This window comes from Schistocerca cancellata, chromosome 8 (genome assembly GCF_023864275.1).
Source record: "Schistocerca cancellata isolate TAMUIC-IGC-003103 chromosome 8, iqSchCanc2.1, whole genome shotgun sequence".
In the NCBI taxonomy this organism is placed as follows: domain Eukaryota; kingdom Metazoa; phylum Arthropoda; class Insecta; order Orthoptera; family Acrididae; genus Schistocerca; species Schistocerca cancellata.
The window spans coordinates 353984255-354009660 of NC_064633.1; positions in this window are offsets into that span (position 1 = coordinate 353984255).

Sequence of the window (25406 nt, forward strand, 5' to 3'; positions counted from 1 at the left end):
AACTATTTCTGTTAGTGAGTATCTGTTGACGGGTGGAACTCAGTTAACATTTTGACCATACTGCTGTTAGTCCCTGGTTTTGGATTCGAAGGAAGGCATGGAACCAAGAATGTTGCGCTATAAGACACAATAATAAATAAATGTATGCCTCAATTTTTCTTTTCAACTGTTACTTAATTTTAATAAGTCTTAAAAAATTTCTTTTAAGATCGCATCAAATACTGCACGAAGTTCCATTACTTCAGAACTTTCGGCTATGTCGAGTTCAGATTTCATTTCAGGCGCACGCAACATCTGATTAAGCGTAACAACTCTCAGAGCACTATGGAAGACCTTCCGCACAGTTTGTGGGCAGAATAAGAACACCTTAGCGCCCGAAAACCTCAAACCACACGCACACAATAAGAACACCTGATCCGTTCAGGATTCGAGTTTGTCCTGCAAGGTTCTCAGATGCCGTAGTTGCCATTGTAGTAACCCCCACATATGGTTATTCCGGTTGGAATCCCGGTCCAGTTGTAAGTAGGCTGTTTAGATTTTTATATTGGTAATGCCACGTAGCGCTCTGTATGAAAATCACTGGCTGTGCTGTGTGCAGTCTGTGGCTAGTTTGCATTGTTGTCTGCCATTGTAGTGTTGGGCAGCGGCAGCTGGATGTGAACAGCGCGTAGCGTTGCACAGTTGGAGGTGAGCCGCCAGCAGTGGTGGATGTGAGGACAGAGTTTGAAATTTGTAAAAATTGATGTCATGAGCTGCTGTATATATTATGACTTTTGATGACTATTAAGGTAAATACATTGTTTGTTCTCTATTAATATCTTTCATTTGCTAACTATCCCTATCAGTAGCTTAATGCCTTCAGTAGTTTGAATCTTTTATTTAGCTGGCAGTAGTGGCGCTCGCTGTATTGCAGTAGTTCAAGTAACGAAGATTTTTGGTGAGGTAAGTGATTTGTGAAACGTATAGGTTAATGTTAGTCAGGGCCATTCTTTTGTAGGGATTTTTGAAAATCAGATTGCGTTGCGCTAAATAATATTGTATGTCAGTTTAAGCACAGTCTTGTATAAATGTTCTAAGGGGACGTTACATATGTCGAACCTTAGCCGAAGATACCTCACTGGAATCTTCTGATGTTTTCTTGTAGTTTGTGTAATTAGTGTAGCTTTTGTTTATTGCTAGCGCGTAATTGTAGAGAGAATCTCCTTCGTAGTTGCAGTCTTTCATTGTTGTACAGTAAAACAGTTGTGGCATGCATGTAGATTTGCAACAAGTATTTCGCAGCTGCAATTAACTAGATATTATTTTCAGTGCTATGTTAATGTGTTCCCCTATTTTTGCTCTTCAAATTGTGTTTTTCTGTGTTGTTGTGTGAAATATTGTGACAATAATGGCGTGTGAAAAACGTAATACTAGGCTCCAAAGTAAACTGAGAAATGACGGTGAAGACGAAAGCAGTGTGTTAGCGCTACCGAGTAATGAATTAACTAATGTTGAAAGTAGTAATTTGGTAATTGTACATAGGGAAATGGAGCGGGCTGCAAACAATGGTGTAGACAGTGAAACAATTAGTGAACAGGGAAGCATTATCGATCGATCGGACGGCAACAGCTCCCCTCAGGAATCCGAAATGACAGAACACAATATTGCAAATACTGTAGACTTAGGTTTTGGGTCCTCACCGTTTTCTCAAATGAGACAAGACACATTTTCTGCTTGTCAAAATGTGAATGTTGCCGGTGAAAATGCACTGCCAAAAAGCATAGAGAAACAGATTCCAGACACTAATACATTATTATTGCAATTAATGCAACAAATGGAACAAAATCAGAGACAAATGGGACAAAGGCTTCAAAAGTTAGACACAATGGAACAACACCAGAGACAAACACAGCAACAGTTAGACACAATGGAACAACACCAGAGACAAACACAGCAACAGTTAGACGCATTGGAACAAAATCTTCACATCACGCTTGAACAAACACGTGAAGATTTAACTACTGAGTTACGTAACATTGAATCGAAATGTCAAAAAAGTCTGTAATGACGTAAAAACACAAATTTGTGAGCATTTACAACCTATTTTATCGCGGCATGAAAATGCATTACAGAATCACGAAGCAGCCATAAAAGAACTGCAAACCATTGTTCATGAAAATCATGAGACCTTGTGGGCTAAAATTGACTCAGTTGCATCTACCGATTCGGTTACGCAACTTGCAAAAACTCAGGAAAACTTAAAGGACACTGTAGATTTGATTTCAACACAAATGGACACTCTGAAACTTGGTTCAGAAAAACACACTGAGGAAATGTGTTCACTATCGGAGAAAGTAGCCTAACTTTCGGATCAGGTCACTAACTTATCTACAAAGGTAGATGATGATCTGAATGACACAAGACCCATAGCCTTCACTGACACAGAAGAGTATGAACAAATTAGAAAATTCATACAAAATCAAAATCAAATCAATACACAGTACAAAAGAGAAATCCGGGAAGTACAAGATCAGTTGATGCAGGTAATACAAGAATTACATATTTCAGAGGACACTCGCGCTCCAGTACGGGAAGAGGGACATAGAAATACAGAACAACCACAAAATAATAACACAGGACACTTCGGAAATTATGAAAGAAATTGACAAGGCGCATTGGATTTGGAGATGGAACCGCCGAAACGAAGTAACAATGAGCGATGTGCGACTCTCCGACACGATGATTTCGACTATAAACTGTTCATTACTACATGTAAATTCAAAACGTTTAAGAATTCTGCCAACGACATTCATCCACAAGTGTGGCTCCATCAATTCTCTCATTGTTTTCCTCCCAACTGGTCATTCGAGCACAGGTTAAAATTTATGTGTGGCTACTTGGAGAATGAACCATATGTAAGAATGTGATCAGTCATTCACGATTGTCACAGTGAAGGAGAATTTTACCATGCGTTCCTCTCAGCATATTGGTCTCAAGCTACACAAGACTGAGTAAAACATTGCATCATAATGATGAAACATTTCGAACAATCTGAATTTTCCAGTCTTGTGAAATATTTTGAAGACATGTTGCACAAGAATCAGTACCTGTCAAACCCATACAGCCCCTCAGAACTCATCCGCATTTGCTTAATCAAACTGCCTGAACATTTACGACATATTATTTTGGCAGGACGTTGCAAAGACGACATTGAAGCTTTTCAGGGACTCTTACAACAATTAGAAATTGACACAGACAGTCGCGGGATGCGAAAACAGGGAAACAATCACTACAGGTCACATCCGTCACAATTCCGTGACGACAGAAATAATAACTGGACACGACAAGGCTATTCTCACAACACAAATCGTGACCAAAACAGACACCACCCGTATGACAACCACTGGCAGAGTAATAGTTACAGAGAAAGATCGCATTTCCATAGTAGTGAATATGACAGAGACAACCATAGAAACAGACAATATGGGAACCAAAACAATTACTATCAAGGGAGACAGAATAACTTCAGACGCAACAGTTCAGCGCGCAGTTATGATTCAGGAAGGAACTCCCCACCACATGACCGACAAGAAAGAAATTATGAAATCCACCGACATGACGACAGACGAGATAATCATAACGACAGACCTGAATTTTATCAGAACTGGCGGGATTCAAATAGAGCAGGGCACTTTCGACAATGTCAATTTGTAGAAGCTAGGTCTCCTAGTCCCAGTAACGACGCGCGCCAACAAAGAAACAGACAATGACTCGCACCGCAGGCAGCCACCTGCGCCCACTGGTTCAGGGAAAAATAACATTGATGCTAACCTTGAGACAAATTCCAGTATTCTTTACGGACGAATACCGCATGATGATTGCATTCAAGTTGAAACTCTGCGTACTAGGAAGAGCAAAGGGTTACATCACATTTCACATGTAAAACCGTTTATTGAAAGATAATCTGCTTTTTAACTTTGTCTTTGCCATAAAACGTTTCACTTCACGTTACTAGTATGCTTTATAAACTGTTACCATGCAACAATGTTTGAAGTTAAATATCCAGTCAAGAACCAAGAGAACTTATTTAAACAGAAATTACGAATGCATTGTTATTGCGAACAGACGACACAGTGTTATTGTGTGTGTACATTCTTGCTTGTTAGTCGCACAATTACGTAACGACTATAAGGCTCACATACTTAGAACATTTACCAGTACTGCTAATGAGATTTTAATGCAACATTTTCGTTTACTTGAAAATAAATTCTGGATTTAAAGTACTTTCTGTGAGATACCAGATGACACAGTGGTTAGTTTATGTGACAGCTACACAATTATATCACGACGTTACTAATGAGTGACAATTTACAATGTTGCTTTTGCGGTGTATCTGTTTTATATCTGCACAGTTTTTCTGAATTATTCTGGAAAGCAAAACATGTTTTAGTAGTAACTTTTGTGGTATAGCTACAAGGAGACAGCCTTTTCTGTAGCACAACAATACATTACAGCACAGTACTTTCATCATCACAACAATAAGGGTAATAACTAAGATATCTCTACGCAAAGCATTTCACTTTTGTTTATCATGAGGTAAGTACATTGGCTTCTGCAGAACTTAGCTTTCGGAGGAAAATAACTACGACACTTCCAAGGAGATTATCTTACAACAAGATGCACATTTAGTGCTACAGGACACGCATTTCAGTGATTAATTTTGTACTTAATACATTTATTTTTAAAGATTTTTGAATTACAAAGAAAGTTTTCCGTGATACATTTCATTCCATTGCTGTAATCTGTAACACCTTAGGGTATAATTAAATTAATCCTCAGGGGGGTACACGCTTACTTTGTGTACCATGTGTGTGGCAAGCACAAGGAGCCCTAGCTAATATGGTATTTGCTTATACAACTTTACACATCGGTACCATATTTCTCTAATACATAAATTACACAGCTATCTGATCGTTTAACTGAGAGATAAACATTTTTTTTACTACATCAGTGACAGATGTTTACGTAATTACACCGTTGTATAACTTCACAATTACGAAATTGTATTTTGTCTGTACTTTGTGCAGTGTTCATATTTTTTTGGAACCATTGTGATACTATGAGAGCTTTGAATGATGTATTTGGTATGGGATCATGATTTTTAAAGAACGTTTGAGGTAGATGACACTTTTGACATGGGCAGAGAATTTTCTTTAGGTTTTGAAATTATTGCAGAAAGCTACGACGTTTTTGAGATTTGACTGAGGTGTTATGATGTTATTTTTACGACGACGATGTGTATTATGCTGTTGAGGTATGTTTATGATCAATAAGCCGATGTTATATGAGGAATTTGATTATGCTACATATTTATTAAGATGAAATATTGAAGAAGTGTCGACAAATAAGGTAAGGAGTAATGAATAGTGGTTAGGGACTCTGACTTGTGAAAAAGGATGTTGGAAACCAAGAATCGTACTTTAAGAGTCATGAAATGTGTATGTAAATGCGTGAATGTATTACAATGCCGACGAAAGTTTTTTGGACATTGTTGTATCAATAGCATTTTGTTTCTACAGATTTATAACGCAAATTCTCGACCTGTGAAATTTTTATATGAGACTGTCACTGTAGCGGAAACTGCTGTCGTAAATATTTCGTTAAGAAAGGTAAGTGATCTTGACGTAATGCGTTTTTGGCGCCCAGCTGAGAGGTAGTCGTCTGACAAAAGAAAGCCATTAGGTGGAGAAAAAAAAGAGGCCTATATCCGCTAATGACATTCCTTAGTAGAAAGCATCGCAAAAACGACATGGTCGAACTTGAAAACATATGATTACACTGTGGAGCTCTTAATTTATGATATTTATTGACATGCCTAAGGAAATGACGAGAAATATTTTTATGTCTATACACCTGATTATGACTACTGTCTCTCTAGTTGAGAGATTTTTCTACTAACTTATGAAATGCCTCATGACTACTGAATGATGTTCTTATGCTTTACTTTGTACATATTTGCTCATTTTCTTTAATATCTAGTTTCTAGCTGCACTGCAGCATTGGTTAAAATAAAATTTAATATATGTACTAATATAGTTATTTTATGCCTACAGACCCAGTCAATAAGAAATATATGATTTACTTCCAAGAAAACAAGGGCACATAAATAGACATTTCCCTTCACAGGAATTGCATAAATAATTTCTTTACGATTTGGTAACTTATCTGCTAGTGTAAGTTCTCGTGATGTATCACTCTAGTGTTAAGATGTGACATAGGTATTAGACATGGCCATTTTAGTGTAATGTTTTTTTTCTGCTTGAGCTATGTCATGTTTAGATATAAGTTATTTCTGCTGCTGTTTACCAGGCATAATGTTACAGAATTTGACTTTGTATTACGCTGTTAAGCCAGTTTTACTACGGATTTAGTTTTCTTGTTTGCTGCACAGTGCCTTATATTAGTTGTAATATTGCAATTGCTTTGCCAATTTGAAATTTTTTGTCATTGATGTTTGTGTTAATGGTTTTTTGCTGCTGCATTGCCTCGTCCCTTAGTTTAGCATCTGAGCTCAGTAGATTTAAGTTAGCTTAAGAGGGGGTAGACTATATAAGAGAATGAGTTGCGATGAATTGGAAGAAATGCATTGAGAAGTTATACGAAAAAAAGTACAGAAAACAGGTTTAGGTAGGATTTTCTTGGAAATAAATGATGAGGTAAGAAATGTGTGAACATATAAATACAGAAAGCATGCTTAGATAGAATTTTTTTGGTGGAAACAAAGGACGAAATAAGAGGAAAGACATATGGCATGAAGTTTTGGGGTGGACTGCAGTACCAAATGTTACACTTAAAACGAACCCTGTCCTTTCCTATTTGTGTTATCCCACTATGTGTTTGTGTACCCTTGTGTATTTGTTTTCTTCCTGTCTCTGTGTAGTTTCATAGAATTCTTTCTTCTTCTAATACTAAGCTATATTCACTATGATGAGGAATACTGTTATCCTCAAATATAATTGGCATTAATAATATGTTATTTACCTTGTAAAGATGCTTAGACATTATTTATTCTGTTTTGTTTTAATGCTCATGTGTAAAGTTGATGTTTCAAAAGTTATTCTGATCGTTTATGTATTTACTTATGTCATAATTCCTGCAACACTGATGTATATGTTTATTTCTATTCTGTTGTAAAGCCTGTACTACAAATGTTATCTGTATTGTTATGTTCTTTAATGATGTATTTTGTACCTTTGTAATTGTATTCTCATGTTATAAAATGGTAATTGACACCAGTTCATCATATTAGTAACTTGTAAGTTACATTTCACTGCACACGTTTCTGATGGTCATAGTATATGGACAATATGTGAAAAGTAGGGACTGTTAGTTTTTACACGTGTGTTGATAATTCAGCAAGGGACTGGATAACAGCATTGCTGGTTCTAAGTACAATTCCAAAAAATTTATGAGTGCACAAGTGGTGGTTATGGACTTGCTATATTATCTGCAAGACTCTTCAATGGTGATTGTGCAGCTGCACAGTCACAACAGATGGCTGCTGGCCATCTCTACAAGGACTACAGTGGGTCTGCATCTTTGATGGCCCACCAATACCATTATTTCTACAAGGACTGCAGTGGGTCTGCGCCTCTGGTGGCCCACCAATACCATATTCTCTACCAGGACTACAGTGGGTCTGCTCTGTGACGACCTACCTAACAATCTTCTTCAAAACGTTGAATGACTCTGCTGTGGGTTTGCTCTGTTGTGGCCCATTACCTGTCAGCATGTCAAGAGTCAGCACTGTCTTCCAGTTGGAAGGACAACACTACTTCTTCAAGACTGCATGGAAATCCACTACTTCCGTGTGCATTGTCTTTTACTGCTCAGACTTAGAAAAAAAAAAAAAACACTGAAATGTTACTGTGATGAACAATCTGGACTGTCTTTATGGACTGTGAGAAAATTTTAGCCTTTGACCAACATTGTATCAATAAGTGTGTGCATTTGATTTCTTTGTTATTGTAATTACGATTATGAAAAATTTTTACAAATATGTATTGCCCAGTGCTCAAAACAATTTGTAAAATTTATTTGTGGGGAGCATGGGGGCTATGTAAGTAGGCTGTTTAGATTTTTATATTGGTAATGCCACGTAGCGCTCTGTATGAAAATCACTGGCTGTGCTGTGTGCAGTCTGTGGCTAGTTTGCATTGTTGTCTGCCATTGTAGTGTTGGGAAGCGGCAGCTGGATGTGAACAGCGCGTAGCGTTGCGCAGTTGGAGGTGAGCCGCCAACAGTGGTGGATGTGGGGAGAGATGGCGGAGTTTTGTAATTTGTCATGAACTGCTATATATATATTATGACTATTAAGGTAAATACATTGTTTGTTCTCTATTAATATCTTTCATTTGCTAACTATCCCTATCAGTAGTTAGTGCCTTCTGTAGTTTGAATCTTTTATTTAGCTGGCAGTAGTGGCGCTCACTGTATTGCAGTAGTTCGAGTAAGGAAGATTTTTGGTGAGGTAAGTGATTTGTGAAACGTATAGGTTAATGTTAGTCAGGGCCATTCTTTTGTAGGGATTTTTGAAAATCAGATTGCGTTGCGCTAAATAATGTTGTATGTCAGTTTAAGCACAGTCTTGTATAATTGTTCTAAGGGGACGTTTCACAGTTACAGTTCTAACTTTAAATAATCAGCACTGCATGTACTGTAGTGCTTCAGGTGGCATATTTATTTCCTATTAACGATAACAGCAGTTAAGTAATCTGTATGTTTTCCCCCGATGAACAAACGACGAAGCGGCGTATAAAATGTGTTGAGTAGGAAGTCAACGTTTATGTTCCTTCGACATCGAGGTCATTAGAGATGGGGCACAAGCCTGATAAAGAAAGGTCGGTGGAGAGTGGCCATGCTCTTTCTAAAGAACCTTCGCGGCATTTGCCTCGAGGGATTTAGGGAAATCAGGAGAACGCAGATCAGGATGACCGGACGCGGGTTTGAACTGTGGTCCTCCCGAATGGGAGTCCAGAGTGCCAACCACTGCACCACCTAGCTCGGTGAATATCGAAATAATTAAATCGTAACCTCTCTGAAGGAACCATTATTTTTTATGAAATCAGGATGGGTGGGGAGCAATTCATATCTAGTGTCTTAGTCACATCGGCATTGCATACGTTCTTCCTGCTACAACGTTACCCATGGATCGGAAGATTAAATGCACACAGACGATTGTTCAGACCCAAAGGCATCTACCAGTTTTGAGTGGGGAGTAAGCGTACATCTAATGATGCAGTGATGATACAATGATGACATATTAGCCGAAAAGTATCCTGTTACTGTGTTGATGAATCAAATCACTGTATCTTGTGATATTATTATGCAAGTGCTGAGAATCCTCTAAACCCTAAGTCAGTTTTTTTTTGTTTATGCTGTAATCTGTTATATCAGACCTCACCGAAATCGGTATACTTTCTCAAGGTAACAGATCTGCGTTACTTGGAGTCATATAAGATTATTATACGTTTCCATGGCCGCATTTGATGCTGTGAAAACACACCTGCTCATTTCTGCTTGTGTGAAGAAAGTGACTTTAATTTACACGTGTAGATGCCTTTTTGAAGTGCTCTCTGTCAATAGTTAAGCACCATTCTGGTCAAAGACTACTATTTGTTCTTGCGTATAGTCTAACGACGTCCTTGCTTTAGTAGCCTGTAATAGTTAAGTAAATACAAAAAATAGTTCATATGGAGTTTCTGAACGTGCTTACGACTGGATCGAGAACTTACTGACAGGAAGGGCGTCACACATTACATTCAGTGCATGGAGGAGTGTTTCTAGGTGCAGAAGTTATAACTGATGAGCCCCAGGAGATTATTGCAGTACCTTTGCTGTCCATGCTATACGTTAGTCACACACCAGATGGTATTAATCACCATATAAGATATTTCGCAGATGATATAGTAATCGATGAAAAACTTCTACTCAATAAAAATTGCAGTAACATGGAGTAATTTACTACCTTGACAAAGTAACTAACCGGGGCCAAATCGGCGACTAGCTCTTAATGTTAACAGGTTCAAAGCTGCGCACTTCACAAAACGTAAAAGCGAGCTGTCCTTTGACTTAAGAATAAACGTGTCACAACTAGTCACCACGTGAAAATAATATTTGGAAATAAAATTCTGCAGAGAAATGAAATAGCTGTCATATGCACCTAGTTGTAGATACGATGGCGACATAGACGTAAACAGAGAAGGACGGTGCGAATGGCCAGAGGTTTCTGTGACTGGTGTAAGACACTAGATTAAGTGGCACGCACGCGAGGATAAACGCCGTTCACCTCGCGAGGTGTTGCTTAGAACACTTAAAGAACGACGTTTCAGAGCAGAAAGTAAGAATATTCTTCAATCACTTACTCCTCTACTTCGTGGAGATAATACGTACAAAATTAGCAACTGACAGCTTACACAGAACAAAAATTATTCCCACGTCCATTTGAGACTGCAACGGGAATTAATCTTAACATGGTGTACAGAAGAATGTCTCCTCAGCAGCAGGTTGCGCATTTGTTTCAGTATTTATTTACTTGTTGAATGGCAAAAATCACAGTTTAAAGCACCCTAGTAAACCGCATCAATATGTAAATGAGCAAGAAGCATACAGATAAAAGTTGTAAGGTAGTCACGTCATTTTAGATTTTGTATGCTATTGTAGTGTATGTCAGTGAGACAACAATTTCTGTTTGTTAAACAATCTTTTTTCTTGTTGTGGCACAGCCTTTGCCTCTGCGCAGTCTGATATATTCTTAGTTGAGGTGTGGTTGGTGATGAACGTATTCAGTACTGTTGTGTTGACTTGCGAGTGTATCAGTTGGATGAAGAAGGATTTATTGTAAAGGACAGCAAGGACGAATGTCATGTATATACTGGAAAGCGAAAGGAATACAAACTTTGAATAATGCTATTTTTTTAAGAGAAGAATTTTGAAGTAAGACTGCAGCACTGCGCAGCTAATTTGTAGAAATCATTATTGACAGGCAGTTATCTTTGTTCACTTGTTCAGAGCTCAGAGAAAGATCACCCCACTTCTGAGTCATGCATTAACATATTAACTGAGTAAGCTGTTTGATTTTTGTAGAAATTCTCTGTTAACACTGTACCCTTTTTTTAAATCATTGTTCACTTTGTTGAGTACAGTATTGTTCAGCCCAATCACGTGAAGTTTTACTCTTTTTTTTTTTTTTTAGTACATATTTCTTTCTAAAATCGTTGTCTTGGAATATCAGTTCATAGGCACAGTTACTCCCCCCATCACACTGCTTACCATTACGCATTACCACATTTCACCATGTGGTGCGCAACAGTTTGAACATAGTTAGGAATTTTTATTATTAATAGAAATCTAGCTTAGCTGCTGCCTGCTTGCTCTTTGCTGTTGTGCTTTCGAGGAATCTGCAACAATGATGTTAAGACGAGGGTTAGCGGAAATTTTGATTAGGGTCATAAAATTGTTTTATTTCAGTTGCGCATTTAATGTAATGAGAAATGGAATTCAGATCAGTTACAGTTCAATACAAATTATGTTCTGTTCAGTCAAAGATTAGCATAAGAGTTTAAGTAGGATAACAGTTTGTAGGGACATAGATTTGGTAATACGTAGACTTTTATAGAGTGGGAATAAAGTTGGGCTAATTTTCATACAGAAAAAAATATAATGTGGAGATTACATATTTAACACCCCCCACTATATTTATTTCTGTATGAAATTTAGCCAAGCTTTATCACCCACTCTATAGAAGGCAACGTATTACCAAAATTATGTCCTAATCTTTCTCTCAGCTCTGAGCAAGTGAAGTATTACTCTGAGCAAGTGAACACAGCTGCCAATAATCATTTCTACAACTTCTTTCTTCTTGAAACAGATACAATCACAAGTCAACGCACCACTACTGAATACCTCCATCACCTACCTACCACACCGCTCAGACCACTCAGAGGCAAAGACTGTGCCACAAAAAGATAAAATATTTTTTAACAGTGACACAACTTGCTCTCTCTCCCTCTGACATGCACATCGATGAAAAAGAATAACCAAAGTGACGTGAACACTTTACATATCCTCCACTTCCCCGCAGTTGCATTTTGTACGACAGTCATTTCAGATACGAATGAGGCGAGGACAAAATTATAAGTATTAAGAATAGGAAGATACAAAACATGTTACAAATACAAATTGCAAAATAGCTTTACAAGAATGTGAGTTAAAGGACTATAAGTAAAAATTACCACAAAATTCAAGCATATGTAAAAAAAAGTAATCAACAGATTTCACATACAGCCAGGTTATCTTGTTTCATGATGTCTATCAGAAAGTTCTGCACAGGTCTATTTTGAAAGTTTATCTGCCATATTTTGCATTGCATTGGTATTGGCGATCTACACTGTTTTCTTTTTAAGCACACAGGAACTAGGTTAGAGTGTCAATATCACACAATACTTACATTTCTGAAGTACAGTCATATACCAAAACTACATGACCACCTCACAACGTTATAGACAGATCATAAATATGCAAAGAAAAATATAAGCGTAAGTGTAAATAAAGATATAAATTTACATATAAAGAACCACATCTCAAAGGTATGTGCAGACTGCCAATATAATTGATGGCCTCTTCGGTCCCTTTCAGGCAATCAGCAGTCTTGCATGGTACTTTCTAATAGGGCATTCGTCGACAACTTGTCGAGTCATTTGTCTTTCAGCATCGTTGCCACACTCAGGAGAAGTAACAATGTGCCACTTATACATAGAATCCGCACAGCTTCTGTGCTTCATTCGTATCCTATTTAGTCCGGTCCACACGCTTCCTGGAGGATCAAACTCTATCGGTTTGTTGGCTATGCACTGAATCTCCCTGGGATCTGTCTGTAAAGCCGTTTCCCACTGTCTACGCCAACATTCTATCATCTCAAAGTCAACCGTGGACAGTAGTAACAGCCGGAGGATTTCTTGACCTAAATCTGTCGATGTTTAAATATTCAATGATAAAATGAGCAGAGACATGCGTGTTGTTTTGTATTCTGCTGTACTGTCTCACTAAAGCATGCTGTCTACGCAAGTGAGAAGGTGGAATATGACTGTCGATAGCCAATGGATGCGTGTACTTTTTATTGTGCCAGATACCATTCATGGTTTTATTCAATTTCATGCAGATTTCCTTCGTGGGAGCACATATTTAGCCATACTGGTGGACGATATTCTGGCGTTGAGTAGACCGATCCCAGAACGAATGCCACAAAGCCCCAAGTTGTGCCACACAGCTTTCGAATTATATTGTTTGTGATCTGGAGTTTAGCTGCTGATTTTGTCAAGAACTATTTGTAACTGAAGATCCTATCCTAGATGACTTCCACATACCTCGGTGTCATATTACGGGAGAGTAAATGTCTATTAACATAAACCGCTGGGTCTATAAATGCAGTATTAATATTCAAGTGAAAGTAAGTAATTTCCGTCTTTTTTGGGCTTAGCAACAGCCTCCAATACCAAAAGTGATTACTCATGATAGTAAGATCGTGTGTCAGTGTGTTTTCAGTTTCCTCCACGTCTTTATGCTGTGTGATCAGTGCTCAATAGGCAGCGTGTCAAAATTTTAAAGACGTTGTTTCAGGGATATCTGCAATGTACGTTCTAAACAGCAGCGGTGTCAGGACTAACCCTTGTGGAAATCAATTATTGAGTTTCCTTCGTTTTCTTGTTGTGTGTTTCATAGCAATGTGAAATCGTCTGTCGGTACCCGTTGCATAGCATTCATGCACAGTCATCTGTAGAATGTAGATATACAGGGTGTTTCTAAGTATTTGCGTCAAACATCCAGGAGCGATAGATCGTAGCGTGGGCAACAACTTTGGTCAGAGACAAAATGTTAGTTGGCACTTCCCCGTGAAGCTTGACGTCTTATGTAATTGGTCATTGCATAGGCTCCTGAGGTGTTCGTATGCGCTGTGTGTTGTCTATAACCCAGTCACCTGCTCCGCTTGAAAGGAGGTAAGCCGAACTTTAGAGATATCATTCTCTGCCAGGAGACACTCACTTGTCAGGTTTACGTGTTGAAATTCACTATATCAATTTACTAGGTAGGCAGTATGTAGATGCAGTTCACCTGATTGGTAGAGCTTCAAAATTTGGTGAAATATACCGAGTTCAGTATGAAGTCACCTAGTGTAGGCGGGACGCATCAGCGAACATTTTGTCTCTAACAAAAATTGTTCTCCGCGATTTGATCTGCCACCCCTAGGCGTTTGATGAAATATTTTTAAATACCCTGTGTATATGGAGAGATGACACCTGGACGAGTCAGTGATATAGCTATGTGCTACCATCTGTAACGGACTACCCTCGCGGATCAAGAGGAAGACCACCCGCGCCAAATTGTTTGCTGTGAAAGTCTCCACACAGGGAATGAGCAAAGTCGTTCCAGCAGTGTAAATAACAGAAGCTCCACGAATTCAGAGCCCATAATGAAGTTTCCCGTTGGACTGCGGCTGCATTCGAACACTGCGCCGTCCAGTGTCCTGCGTGTTGCACGTCCAGATTTCCCCCGAGAGTTCGACTGCTTCAGGTGAGAGCGGCAGCACGACGTGTCGTTCCCGCTGGGGGCAGACGCTCCATGCATACCAAGTACGGGGGCAGCAGGTGTGGCGCGATCGCCGGGACAACGCCCACTGCCGCCTACCCACAGACGCAGCGCTGTACCACCACCGACTCGACACGTGCCGAAAGAGCTGTCCTGTTTCTGCAAGCAAATTTCTGCATGATAATCCCGAATAGTGCAATAACTTCAGTACTAAATATGGAAATCCAAAACACCTTCATACGATTTGTCAACCTAGAAAAATAGTCTGGCTACGTTAAAATAACTCAAGACGTTTGAAATTCTCCTACGGCTGTAAACCAGTGGTTGGCAGAGTCATTAGTCAAGAGAGTTACTGATTAACGGTACAACGACAGAAATTTCTTTGAGAGCCGCCGCGCAAGATTAGCCGCGTGGTTTAAGGCGCTGCAGTCATGGACTGTGCGGCTGATCCCGGCGGAGGTTCCAGTCCTCCCTCGGGCATTGGTGCGTGTGTTTGTCCTTAGGATAATTTAGGTTAAGTAGCGTGTAAGCTTAGGGACTGATGACCTTCGCAGTTGAGTCCCATAAGATTTCACACACATTTTTCTTTGAGAGCCAAATTGTTTAATCTTAAACCATATACGACATTGTAGTGCCTGTGTCACTCTGAAATGCGATGCAAAGTTCCTTTGGAGATGCCTATTCTGAATTACGATGCAAACTTCCTTTGGACATGCATGCATCTCCAAAGGAACTTTACATCGTAATTCATAATAATACAGGCTCTGCAGTATCGTATTTATCTGCCGACACCGGGAAAGCGACTTTCAAGTAAAACGTCTCATCTTAACGTAAATGTACATAATTGAGGTACGAGTACAGGTTAGAGACGCATGGTTAACGTCAGCAAAGTTTGTGTATGGCCGTGGGTCGTGCACGGGTACAAAATAGCAGGGCGACGGATCGCGATAAATGAGAAATCCGAGTTTGAGTCTCGGTCCGGCACAGATTTTCACTTTCGCCATTCTGTTCTACAGCTGATGGTTGTCATACTCACAGTTGCCAGCAGATTTAATGTATTAAACTATACAGGTAGTTACACCGTTACCAAGCTAATTAGGGTACTACTAAGCTGGTCTTTCTTAAAAATGTCCTTATTGTGATTGTGGTAGGTTCACTGAGGCCAGTCACCTCCAACTTTGCCATCCATATTTGCCTTTCGTAATTGTTTCATGTAACTCCTTTTGTTCATCATAGTCTCAAGTTTTAGTTAAACTATAATGGAACTTAACCTCAGACCTAGTAAAGATATTATTTAATGATTAAATTAACCTATAAGGTGATCATGAAATTAAAACATGACAATTAATGACAAACACTGATGTGAACAACGGTCTTACATCTCCTTAGAAAGTTTGGGCATGTAGAGACTGTATGTTGTTATTTTTACTTTAGACACGGTTCCGGTTTCTCATCAATAAGGCGAGTTCTCGGTTTATTGTTGATGAGGTTCGTCCATGAAAATGGTTGTCTGTGTGGCTATGTAGGTAGACTCACGTATGGAAACTACATCAGACGCTTGTTTTTCAGCGAATTGTATGATTCAGGAATACTGTTCCAGGCGTTAAAATCAACATATTCTACTTCTCTAGGTCTTTCAAAATGGAGCACTTCTGCTGGGAACTAAATTCACATCTCTTTTTCTCCGGTATTTCTGTGTCAACACAAAGACGATGAAATCTTAAGCTCCATAGTTCTTTCTTTCTTTAAATCCAGCAATCGCATTGAAAAGTTGCCGTTGTCGATCTCAGCGCGAGAAAAATTTAATTCTATTATATTAGCAGAAAGGGTTTTCTTCTTTAACAGAGAGTATAGTCGGTTTGCTGTTTCTGATTTCATGAAACTTTTTCAGACAAGCTTCTCTGGTATTTAAAAGAGTCGTTTCAGAATAATAATTGTAATTTCACAGTTATATTACTGACGAAGTTTCAACAGGCTTCTTAAGTGAATTAAAGTGGCTCTTGCAGTATATACAGAGAAAAGACATGACTTTTGGTGTGGGAAGTGAGATATTTAAGAAATGTGCACTTCGTCCCTCCAAATATAACAACAGACGAAGTGCTCATTGTTTTAAAATATCTCCCATTTTTTTTCCAGGGTTACTCATTTCATTCCATTCCCTGGATTATTCAAGACGTTTAGTCTTCGCCAAACCATCATCTGGGGCAGAATTTCAGTGTATTTATCTTCAGTCTAGCTGTGTTAATTTGGCTAATGACGCCGACATATTCGTAGCTATCTACGCACAGCAATGGCCGAGCAGTCCAGCGATGGGCCACACATCATCTGTGAGTTCAGAGTTAGGAGGATCTCATTGGGGTGCTGGCGATAAAAAAGTGTTGCAGCTTCTTCACTACGAATCGAACATTATTAATCTGACAAAGTTTTACGTAGGAAACAAAAAAATATTCTGAAGCAATAGGATCAACTGAATAAAAGAAAGCAGTAGTTAAATTGTGAAATACAAAGGACTTTAACATTAACAAATAAGTTTGCATACAGCAGTCCAGACATTACGTAGTTACCGTAGCATTTGGCTTTTTTCCATTTCGATATACGAGTCTCTACTCAAATTCATGTTACTGATCGTTGTAACTCGATGAACTCTACTTCATTTATATACGCTGTGCACTTATCAGACAGTAATCATTAACGTTTTGTTGTTTCGTTGTCACGATAAAAACATGACATATTCATTTAAAAGTTACGTACAAAGTAAACCATAAAGTTAAATATTAGACAGTCTCTTCATACAATGAGTACAAAATCAAGGTCAGAGATACACGCAACCTCTGAGTAACTAGAGCTCGATACATTCTATGATTATTGCATTTGTTTCATGTTTTGTATGCTCGGCTTGATTATGGGAGTGTGTTTTTCCATACTTGTATGGCCTATGTATAAAGCGTAAGCCAGTGCAGTATCAAGAAAGGTTTTTTATATCGCATATTGCTATCGAGAAGACAGATGTGAGCCTAGAATTAACATTTTCTTATTGCGGTTCCGATGATTTCCAAGCAGAGAGTAAACAAGTTATGTGTAGTGAAAATATAGACTGGCACCCATTTCGTACTGCAGAGAGCAACGTCTGTATCAGCGTAAAATAATGGGTTGATACAGATACAGCGGAATAAGCAGTAGCTTGGTACAGGAAAAGGTCAGTAACGTCAGAGAATGTAGTATCAAGTTAGTACAAAGACTGAAGAGCTCTTTCCATTTATTTGATGAAACGATGGTCGGTAGTTTGCCATAGTTTAACACTGTCTGCGAAAACTGTGGAAAAGCAGAGAATCAAATTGTGTTTGATGTGGTGTAACACGAATGTAGTGAATATGAAGCGAACTTGGAAGTTAGGAAATGAGAACGCCTTCCGCAAAATCAATAAGGAATAGAATATGTGTAGCAAACACCGATAAAAAGAAAGGACATGATGATAGCTACCAGCGATACCAGAGGGAGCCATAGAGGGGGAAAATTGTAGGTGAAGAGAGAGTCTACAAGTAAACTAGGACGCTGAGTGTAGCTGCTACTCTGAGACGAAGAAGCTGCCACACAATAGAAACTAACGGTGGCAACTTCAAACCAGTATGGACACTGATGACAGAAAAACACGATAATTTAAACCTGCACAACCTGTGACAAAGTTTCGAATCATCCTCGTTGTACTGTTGACACCATGTCCCAGTGGTCCTCAGAAATCCCTAAGAAATGGTTGAAATGACTTTGAACACTATGGGACTTAACATCTGAGGTCATCAGTCCCCTAGAACTTAGAACTACTTAAACCTAACTAACCTAAGGACATAACACACGTCCATGCCCGGGGCAGGGTACGAACCTGCGTCCGTAGCAGTCTCGCGGTTCCGGAATGAAAATCCCTAAGACGTTCACAGCTGGTGTCAATAGTGTGGATAATATTGTGGACGTGTGAACGACATGAAAAAAATTCTCTAGAAAGGTCACAACTTTTTCATCAGGTGGATGTGCGTATGTGTGAGTGTGTATGTGTTCAGCGTTTGCAGCGACTCGTGCTACGATATCAATCAGCAGACCAACATGCTTCGGAATCACAACTAATTTGTAAGTATAATGCGATTTTGTCACATGATGACATGGTTGGAGACCGTGGCTGTTCTTTGCAGACAGATGTTGATGGTGTTGTGACATCAACCAACCACAGATTTATTTTAAGTTCCTTTATTCAAAAGATACCGTTACCGATTTCGAATCATTACGATTCATCGTCAGACGGCTTTCAGGCTATCATTACAACATGTGCTGCGTTTTTTTACTGATAAGTTATCGTAAAATATAAATAATACATAATTATAAGCACGCCACAAAGATGGCTGAGTTACAGATTTGCATTGGGATGTAACTCAAGTGAAATGTCGGTTTGTAGTACTTGCTTTCATAGTTTTCGTCCAGCAGACAACGTTTATAGTTTTCACCGCATTCACATCATTGCACATTTGTAAGTATTTTTATAAAAATGTGAGGAACTTTGCACTCAATGGCAGACTAAACCCGTCGGGAAATACGTAACTTTGTTTATGAAATAGCTAAACATCAACTTTTGCTTTCGTTTTGCAAGAAACTTCAGAACCATTTTTAAAATTCTCTACAGATGAATAAATTATTGCTTACTACTGCTATAACTGAACAAATAACGAAGTTAAGAGCGTGATCATGAGCCATCGCAACAAGAGTAGAAGACTAAATGAATTTTCACATCTGTTAGATGGGTTGCGGTTGTAAAACGTTGGAGTTTGTAACAGTTCTTAGGTCTCTTGATTTGTTTGTAATTCATCTTATACATTTGAGAGTACTGATAGGAAATGACCGACATTATGTGACATGTCTTTCGACTGTTGTTTTGATTGTAATTCAGCGAATATATTTGAGAGTAATGACAGGCAATGAAAAACATTCTTATTCTAGCCAAACCGAGATTACATTTGTCGATGTATTAATTCCGAGTCGAAGGAATATGTGGCGAGCTGAATTTGAATAATTTTGGTTTGGATGGTTCAGTTGCTTTCTCGTTGGGGCGGTAGTGTACCAGTAGTTTGCAACATTTAATCGAACTCTTAACTATCAGTGCATTAAAAACAATAAGGTGAGAGCATTTGGCTTTGGTTATCCTAATCAGATACTGTAAGAAATATTATGATTTATTAAAATGGTTTTCACATAATTAAGTATCTTTAGGAATGTTGTTCCTGGGAAAACGACGATCAAAAACAAAGTTTTCTTTAAGAAAACAGTCTAAAATCGCCTGCAATCTGTTAAAATTAAAAAAAAATTATCATGCGAGCGGTTTCGATCGTTGTACGATCGTCTATAGACTTTGTGAAGAGAGTAACACAAAGTTATATAACGCTTCAGAGGACAAGACTTAAGTACAAACTAATTCAAGTAACGTAACTAAGTTAAAGTACACTTCCATATCTAACCACGACAATGGCAGGAGAGAGTGTGGCGATGAGCAGCCCATTATTAATTACACATCATTGCAATCTTATTAGGAAACGACGTCGTACTCTGTAATCGTTGGCTGTGAATTACATTATGCTTAGCCTCCGATACTTAACTGCAAGCGTCCATGGCTTTGCCAGCATTTTTTACCTACGCTCCATAGCGAAAAAGATGTAATGACAGAATTAAGATTTAGGGTAAGTGTCATAATGATAAATAAGACAGACGTATTACTACTCTGGAGCTAATACCGCCAAGTATAATCTCAAAATGAAGTTAGGTACAAAAGGATAAAACTATAGATTATTATTATATTGATTGTGAAGTTAGACATATCGTGATCAGACGCACGGGTGATATAACGCAACCACGCAGAGAGAACGCATAGCTTCTACTGAAAAATCTATCATATGATGAAAAATATGTTTTTCCCAATTAGTTGGGTAATAGCTTCATGTAAAGGGCTGTTAAAAGGTTGAACTGAATAAAGAGTCTTTGTGACGTAGACGCAGCGACCTACATTTTCTACCATGAAATTAAACTGTAAGATAAATTGCTTAAGGTTATTGAAGGGACTACTATAACAAACTTATTTAAAAAGGCATTTAACAAGCAACTGTTAAGCAATACATTCTATACATTGAAGGATTGCTTAGATAACACAGAGTAGGGGTTTGGTAAGAAACGTAACACTCGTAAATAATGATAACAAAAACAAAACATTTATCATCTCACATGTTACTTTCACATAATATTTTTCCCCTTCTTTTCACCTTTACAGGAAAATCGTACTACCAAATGCGCTGTTTAGTACTAATACCTTATTTTTTTCTCTGACCTCGACGTCTCCCTCGTTCTACGACGATGCCAACTTAGTGAGGCTAGCAAATGGGAAGTTGTGTTACCCGAAACTGAATCAGACGTTGTCGTTACCGCACTGAGTCTAGCTGTTAGTGTGTGGTTGTGCTGCGGCATAGAAGATGTGTGTATAGTGTCAGTGGTGTGTGCACTGGCTGGTAGTGAGAAATGAATGGACGGCGAGCATTAGCCTCTTACAATATTAAGTAACTTCCTTGTAAAACAGTATTGTACATGGGTGTGTAAACAGAGGCAGGTAGTAGTGTTTACAAAGAATGCTTTTATAAGAGGGATGTTGGTTATTCATATCATTATGAATTAAGTTATTTTTGCTATTCTTAAACTGTAATACCAACACGTGAGAAGAAATTCTTGTAAAACTGACCTAGGGATGAATAAAACTACTACTAGTACTACTATTACCATTATTACTCGCTAGCGGCACCTTACTACCAGCCCACCTAAACGCACTACCACACAGGCAAGGAGCACACACACACACACACACAGACACACACACACACGCGCGCGCGCGTTCGCATAAGCACGAAACGCATGCATACTCATTCCTAAGCCTACATACAGGAATGTACATTCAGATCTGTACGGAATTTCTTAATCAAGCTTAGTTCTTACGTTGCTGTGGCGTAGATGTATTTGACGAGGTAGAGAGAATTTACTTCTTATTTCAGAAGCAGAAAATAAGAACCAGCGATGAGGAATTTTAGCTCTGAAGTGGCGCCTGCGAGCCCGAGAGTAATTATCTGCCGTGTTTACTCTGCTGAGGGCCTCCGAGATTAATATTTTCTTGTGTAAACCTTAGCCACACCACTGAAAGTGCCTTTATTTCATCGCCGATGTCGTAATATTTCAAGAGGAGAAACATAGCCTTCGGGTGTTCTGCACTTGGAATTACTGTTTGTTAAATACCGTAATGTATCAGCCGACAACTTTTTACACAGAGTTTTGGAACATTTTTCGCTTTTAGTGTCTCCTATTTAATATTGTGCAGTAAGTGTGTGTAAGAACAAGACACAACAGTCCATGTTGAAAAGCGGCAAAAATCCTGTATTTTACTGCAGTGTTATATTATAAGTTGAAACCTTGGTCAACAACATTGAAAATTAAATTATCTGCTACGAACCCTAATATGTATTCCTAGTCATTAAAATCAAAACACCATTAAAGGTATGAAGTAACGAAATTTTATTTATATTGCGTGTACAAAGTCGGAATTTAATTTACAGATAATGTTATGATATACGTGATTCGAAATTTAGCATACATGTTTTGCACCCTTCACGGCCACGATAGCTCTAAAAGCTCTCGAAGTGAGCTTGGTTGACGTATAGCTGTATGTTAGTCCATACTACTTCATCAGCCGCAGTGGTTTGCGAATGGTGTCGTGCTACACTCCCGGCAAACCATGACCATAAGTTTTCAATGGATGAGGTACCTGCAGAACTCCTGTATCTATATCTAGATCTACATGACTACTCAGTAATTCACACTCAAGTTCCTAGTAGCGGTTTTGTTCGAAACGCTTTCAAACTACTTCTTTACCTTTCCACTCTCGAACAATACGCGGAAAAATCGGAAACTTAAATTTTTCGGTGCGATCTTTGATTTATCATATTTTATTACGACTATTATTTCTAACCAAGTAGGTGAAGTTGAATAAAATGTTGTCGCTTTGAGATGAGGAAAATGAAGATGGAAATAACGCGGAAAGTTCTCGCCTCAACGAAGATTGCCACCCCATCTTGTGCGTCATATCTATGACACTTCCTCCCAAGTTTCGTGTTATTACAAAATGTTCTACCTTTTTGAAGCTTTTTATATTTCCTCCGTCAATCCTATCTCATAAAGATTCCGTACCGCACAGCAGTACTGTAGTAGAGGGCGGAAAAACATGGTGTTGATAGTCTCCTTCTTGTATTTCTTCCAGCTTGTAAGTGTTTTTCCAATATAAAGCAGACTTTGGTTTGTTTGCCCCACGTGAGTCGTCATCGTGTTGAACCAATGTTCGAGTAGAGACCGAGGTGTAGTTTCACCCACTTATGGCTGTATTTGAAATTGTACAATAGCTTTTGGGCGATTACAGTCTTGCACATAACATGATGAATCCTTAGCTTATGGAAGATACAGTAGATACAACAAAAACTACTTACGATAAATGCCTGCCAAACATTCTCTCCCTCAGTACGAAACCCGAACGGACGAATGACGCTTTCCAGCTTCACCAGAGACAGACACAAATATAGAGTTGACCGCAGAAATAGATCGCGAAACCGATATACAGCTGCACGAGTTGAGTCGTTCAGAGCTCACACTCAGGGCTACAATTCAACAAATAACGTAAATAAAATTTTGCATACAAGCTGTAAGAAATTAACAATAAGACGTACAGTGTGGTGATAAATACACTTTGCCACTTGAGAGGTCCTCCACGAAAAATGAGTCGTCGTATGAAAATGGAACTTCGTGGAAATATTTGTAAGGACATGCGGAAGAGCAATAACTAGTAAACCACTCAGAGCAACATATTTTAATCTAAACATAAGAGAGTGACATTTATTAATTGCTTACCAAGTTAGATCGTTGCTCAATATGACGAACTCCTGCATCCACGGCAGTCTGGAACCGCTTTATAAATACCATTTCACGATATAATTTTATCCATATTTTGCAGCTTCAAACGTGACTGTACTTAATACACTCAAGGTATGAATTAAAAAATGCCTTCAGTCACAACTTTTCGTGTTTTATTCAGTATACGATACATTTCTGAGCCCGTGGGTCAATCTTCAGGTGTAATTAGTCTTAATAGATGGTTTATATTTTCTCTTGAATGAGATGAAATGCATATTCCTGTCACGAAGAGGGCTGGTGTTAGGTTACGAATTTCGTAAGCCAAACGCGGAAAATGTGTGCCAAATAGTGGAAACGAACAGTGTAAACTTACCACATAATCCAAAAAAAGCGTTTTTAACCTTTTAGCAAAAACATACGTTTTTTCTCCATCGTTTTCAAACATATCGCTTCATTCAAACATGTGTTTGCGAATGTGTCACATGGTGTGTCGCCAGACTAATACATTCTACATACCAACGTGAACAGTCGTTTTGTTGCCACTTCCCCCCAATGATTTTAGAAATTCTGATGGAATGTTACCTGTCCCTTCTGCCTTATTAGACCTTAAGTCCTCCAAAGCTCTTTTAAATTCAGATTCTAATACTAGATCCCCTATCTTTTCTACATGGACTCCTGTTTCTTCTTCTGTCACATCAGACATATCTTCCCCCTCATAGGCCTTCAATGTGTTCTTTCCATCTATCAAACCACCAACATGCTCCCTCCAGAAAATAAATGTATTTTCCACGACGCAATTACAAAGGAAAGGTAGTCTTTAGAGACCGAGATGTAAGCACACAACACAGAACCATTTTTCAAAACTCGTAGCCTGATATTTTCCTCCAGTCTGCGCAAATTGTGAATGGCAACCTTTTATATTCCGCTTTCTCCCATAATTAGCAGGCAGATCAATTATGTTAAGTTACACGCTAGAACACTAATTTGCTTTAGTCATTCTCGTCCGTCTCAAAATTTCCCTCTGATCAACAAGTTTCTTTGCGTGGCCATCCTTCGCAGCAAGCACAGAAATATTTGTTTTGTAAATAAAACCGCCCTTTGCTGGTGCCATTTAACTTATTTTTCCGAGACGCCTTTCAGATTTTTCTTGCTCTAAGACATTATCAGTGGGATCTATCCCGATAAAGTTTTGTTGTTTTTAGATTATAAAAAAGTCCACGTCGCTATTTTTCATGTAAAAAAGTAATTACTTACGATTTGCTCATTTGGTTTGGAGGTCGCACTACCATTTATTTTGAGGTCCGATCTTTTTCACACTGCTCATCATGTTTCTCCTTCTGTTCTGTGGTGTACTATTATTCTTTTGCCACTCGATATAACTATTTCTTAGGACGTTGTGCTCTTAACAACGAAGATAGTGTAACTTCATTAAGTGTTTCCTCCTCTTTGGTGTGTTTATCTACTTTGCCAACCTAACGAAGTATATGTTCAAAACCAACTACTATTCATGATGTTTATATCTTGTGTGTTTATGAGAGAGAGAGTGAGCGAAGAGTATATATATATATATATATATATATATATATATATATATATATATATATATATATATATGTGTGTGTGTGTGTGTGTGTGTGAGTGAGTGAGTGTGTGAGTGTGCATGTTGGGGGTAGGGTTGGTGGTTTGAATTATAGGGTGTTGTGTTGAATATGAGTGTACTAGTTAGCGAGTGGTTGAAAGCTTTGGTGACAACTAATTAGACTTTTCATTTCGATGTTGTGTGGAGGTGTTCATGGATAAGTGAGTTCAAATATGTT